A 5,069-nucleotide genomic window follows, 5' to 3' on the forward strand; every position below is an offset into this window, starting at 1 on the left:
ATATATCACGATCATGAAATTTCTACACCTCTACTTTGAGAACCTCAGTTGTATAGTGAAAGATTGTGTCAGCAGGGTGCATGGGGACAAGTAGACACTTTTTTTTTTTTTTATCCCAACTGCTTTATTTTTTCTTTATTATTATCTGAAGAACCTTCATGAAATACCAGGAGCGGGCGAGTGAGTGTGTGTGTGTGTGTGTGTGCTCCCAGATAGCGCACACACACACACACAGGCCCCGGGGCTCCCCCTCCCACACAGTGAGATCAGAGCTTGTTCACTTGAAGCAACCGGCTGCTTCTTAACAGTGGAAACAGTGAAAACACAGAGTTTCTCTGGTCACAGCTGCTCAGAGATCAGCGCCGCAGCTTCTTGATCAGAGTAGAACCTGCAGTTGGTTTGTAAGAGTTTGGTGTTTTCCTTTGTTGTAAAAATAGCAATAAAATGTCAACAGTTTTCTGTATTGTTGTTCTATAATTTCATAAATGCAACAAACTATAGTTTTTATATATATATATATATATATTTATAAAACTTTATAAGCTGAGTTATCCAATATGTTTTTATATTTTATTTGGGGGAAGAGGGGGCAAAATGGCTCTTTTGATAATAAAGGTTGCCTACCCATGTCCTAAATGGAGCTGAGAAAAGCAGGACGTTTTCAGTCATTTGACCTTCTCATGGTCCATTCATGCTCAAGTGTGACACTTTGGCTGTGCTACAAAGGAATGGGGTTCAACTGTTTTCATTTGTTCTCTGGATGGCCAATTCCTTTGCAATCTGATTCAGTCCGCTTTACGTTTTGCCTCTCAGACTTTCTATTCTTTCTTTGTGCTTTCAGAATTTTTCAGATTCCCTTTTGTCAGCTTCAACTTTATTTATATTTTGTGCATTTTCCTGCACAACTTTGCTGTCTCTCTGTCATTTATTGTCATTGCTTGCTTCTCTGTTTAATGTTAAGGATGCTCTGCGTTGCCTTACATTTACACTGACAATCTTATCAGCACCAATTTTGGGAGGGTTAGGTTGAAGCTGTGCTAGGAGTTCTATGGGAGTTGTGTCCATTGACTCAGATTAGAAATTCTACGTTTTTTCTGTGGTTCTTACCCTTTGGCTGTGCTCTCTCTGATCTTGCTTCCACTGTTGCCTCACTTTTTCCTTTCTTTTCTGGACAGCTGCGGCTTTCACATTTGTTCCGTCTCTCTCCCTCCTCTGATAACTATGAAACATGAGAACTAATAAACTGGCATATTCCCATTTAAAAATCTCAAAGGTCTGACTGCTATGTGAAAGTAATAAGCCTCTCAGCAAGATAAACTTGTCCAGACTTGCAGTGAATCAAAATACATTACATTCTTTTCATTTTTGCAAGATATGCTTCTCTTCCAGCTCTATCCTTTTTAATTTTCCTTCAATCTATAGTAGTATCTAAAATAAAAATACAAAAATGCTGAAATTTTGTACCTTTTTTCTAACCTAAAACTGGTCAACTTAAAATAACATTATTTATTTCATATAGTGACATTCCTTGCAGTTGCTTCTCCTGAAATACTTTTTCATCCACACAACTAATTCTTATTAGGCTAAGATGCTACCATTAGTTTACATTACAAAATACATTATATTTTTAAATAGAAAACAGAATTTTATAATAAAATTATATTTTATTATAAAATTCTGTTTTACATTAGTTGTACCACCTTATATGCAGCAGCAGCAGAGTTTGGTCAGTGGATGTCGTCAAAAGTTATTTAGGTTTTCCCCTGGGAGCAGATTTTCTGCAAAGGTCATATAATAACAAGTAATTGGCGTCCTGAACTCATTGGACTTCAGACACTGGTTGATGTCGTTACCAAGGACAATCTTTGATAAGGTGATGGCTGTAATAAGGCTTGAGGAAGTGATACTCTCAGGTACAGTGAGCTGACACTGCTGCAGAATGCGATTGTGGAGGACGGTAGGAACAGGAGGAAGATTGCTTCAACACATTCTAACACATTCTAGCGGCCCATTGCATAGGTGACATAAGCGGTTACCAAGGGTGCAAAATTCAGGGGGCATTGCATGATAGGCCAAAGTTTGCCGTTTTTTTTGGCTTTCTTTTGTTTTTGTCACAAGCGTATCCTGCCATGAGCAAAATGTTATAAGTCATGGTCACAGTAACAACATTATCAACAAAACAGCCCTCTGATTACAATAATAAACTTACAATACCCCCTAAACGGTCAGGTTTATCGAAATGGATTGAAAAGCACGAAGGGCAAATGCATACCCTGCATGCATGTTATATGTACACTATAGGCCATATCATAGTATGATATATATGGTGAAACCTTTGTGTGAACAATAGGTATAAAGAATTTCGTTACTGACCTGCACCACCAAAGCTCAGAACCGGACCCAACCCACAATTATCTCCAAGTCAAATCCGGGCTCGCTCAGAACCATTTATGTATGACTCGCAACCCGACCCTTCATCTGTGAATAAACAGACATTCTAAATACATTGTCACTCAATTCTGTTCTTGGAAAAATATCTATCAGGTTTTGCAGCACCCGTGTTCCTGCTGCTTCAATGTGTTTTGAGAGTAACAACATGCCTAGCTTGCAGCTATAAAAAGATTCATTGGCACCTTTTAAAGAAGGAAAGCCACTGTATTCACCACTTGCTATTTATGTCTGTATGTGATCCATTTTGATGTACTAGCTAGTTCAGTGTCGGTTGTGGCAGGTATTTGAGCAGAAGTGAAAGGGTCAAAGGCTTTCACAATAAAACAAAAATAAGCTGATTTAGATATTAGAAATTCTGCTCTGTCATTTTTTCAGACTTCAATTCTCACACACCATCCCTCTGTGTTTAATAATGTTTTCCCCGTAACCATGACTTTAAATATATTTCTTTGTTAACACAACTTATTTGCAGATACCCTCTAGTCATTTCTGTTTATTTGGTCGTAAATCTAAACATACTGCAGGACGCACTTCTGTCCGCCCTGGGAGAGGGATCCCTCACATGTGGCTCTCTCTGAGGTTTCTACCTTCTTTTTACCCTGTTAAAAGGGTTTTTAGTAGTTCTCCCTTACTCTTGTTGAGGGTTAAGGGCAGAGGATGTCACACCTTGTTAAAGCCCTATGAGACAAATTGTGATTTGTGAATATGGGCTATACAAATAAAATTTGATTGATTGATTGATTGATGTATTTGTCACTTTATGGCAGATTTGTGGAAATTGGTTGATGGTTTAGTTAAATTGATCAGTCTCAGATAATAAAGCTGTGAATTCAGATTCAATGGATCTCAATTCTCTATTTCAAAGGAGCACACAGGCAATAATTAGGTCAGAATAAAGTCAATCATAATACTCATGCATTACTCGCAGGCTCTACCTTTTACACAATATGTTTTTTTTGTTGATGCTGCCTAAAGTAAAGAAAGTTATTCAAAATATGCTGTGAATGAAAAGAATAAAGGACACAGACAACACAAAGTCATTCTGGAGCGACACCTAAAGGTTCAGTGTGTAGAGTTTAGTGACATCTAGTGGTGAAGTTGCATGTTGCAGCTGAATACCCCTCACCTCACCCTCCCCTTCAAACATGAAAGAGAACCTGTGGTAGCCTTCAGTTGTCATAAAAACTCAAAAGGTTTAGTTTGTCCAGTTTGGGCTACTGTAAAAAACATGGTGGCCTCCGTAGAGATGACCCGCCCCTGATGTAAATATAAAGTATTGATTATAAAGGGCCATTCTGTATCATTTACAAATCCTTAATGTAGCAGCTGAATGGTTAATCAGGATAATGAACAATGCTTAAGACTATCAGTGAATGATGAGGAGTTGCCAGTGAAGTAAAGAAAAAACTCAACTTAGAGTATCTGACATCTATCTTCTTATGTGAAGAAGGTTTTATAGTGATTAGAGGGCAGGTGATAGCTATGACCTCGCAATTTGTCTTTCATATTTCCAGAGGCCTTAAATGTCCAATTATTTACAAAGAGCTGAGGAGTGATGCTGTCTTTCTCACAGACTGGTTGAACATTAGTGTCACGTTGTTGTTTATTGTGAAGAAGAGCGACGGATTGCTATGCACTGTAATTCCAAGCATCAGTGAAGTGTCCACCCACTGGATAGTGAGAGGGGAGGAATGTAATGTTGAAGTCCTGTGCTCCATAGTGTGACCGGAAGGATTCCCAATATAGTAATAATTGCTATTTACCCATGGGATTTCCCCTGGAGGCTGTAGCAACATTAATGAGAGAGGAGCCTTACTTTGTCATTGACTTTAGTTTGAGTTTTGAGGGTAGCTGCCATTTCACGAATCCCTTGCTTAGTCATATATCTTTCTTGACATGTCAAAGGGATGTCCACCTCTCAGTTGAGGGTGTCAGAGAGGTGTGGAACCAGACTCCTGGGATGCAGGAGACACCTGTTATACAGCTGGATGATGACGATGATGATGATGATGATGTTAATGATAAAAGGAATCAAATGGAATTGATTATGAATTGATCCGTAGATATAGGATCTTCAGTTTTCATACTTTAGAAAGGGTGCATAATTTGATTATTTGATTTGAATTTACTGATTAATTTGAATATTAATTGTAGTCAGTGTAATGCACTAGACGTTGTTAGCATGATATCAATGTTAACATAATGTAAATAATATTAGGTTATGGTAGTGCAATGTTTGGAACATGTGGAATTTTCCTGCAGATTGATGGCAACTGCATCTGCACATCTGGTTAGACATTTACATCAGCTCCTTCCTGTAGACATTATTAGAGTTGTTGCATTTGAACATTATGGTCAGCTACGACAACAACGTTAGGAAGGATACACTCCTGTGTCATATAATGTGCGTTGCATAATCTGCAATTTCATTGTTTTAATCAATTCAACCCTTCACCCCCATATTACTCCATCTGAGTATTGTGTATATGTATAACTGTATTATGTAGTACAGTACAAGAACCACAAGATGGTGCTAGCAACATTTGAAGTACAGCAGTGGACCAGTGCAGGTCACTTTAATAATATACCTCACAATAAAACCCCTATTAAGAAATAAA

At 38.1% G+C, this 5,069-nt stretch overlaps 1 long non-coding RNA gene across 1 annotated transcript; it reads left to right on the top strand.

Moving 5' to 3' along the window:
• Nucleotides 1-250: 250 nt before the first annotated feature.
• On the top strand, nt 251-4,532 carry LOC117755788. The gene is made up of 3 exons (XR_004612659.1): nt 251-401; nt 1,914-1,918; nt 4,521-4,532. It is a non-coding gene; the product is annotated as an uncharacterized LOC117755788 (long non-coding RNA).
• The last annotated feature ends 537 nt before the right edge of the window (nt 4,533-5,069 follow it).

This window comes from Hippoglossus hippoglossus, chromosome 22 (genome assembly GCF_009819705.1).
Source record: "Hippoglossus hippoglossus isolate fHipHip1 chromosome 22, fHipHip1.pri, whole genome shotgun sequence".
Classification (NCBI taxonomy): domain Eukaryota; kingdom Metazoa; phylum Chordata; class Actinopteri; order Pleuronectiformes; family Pleuronectidae; genus Hippoglossus; species Hippoglossus hippoglossus.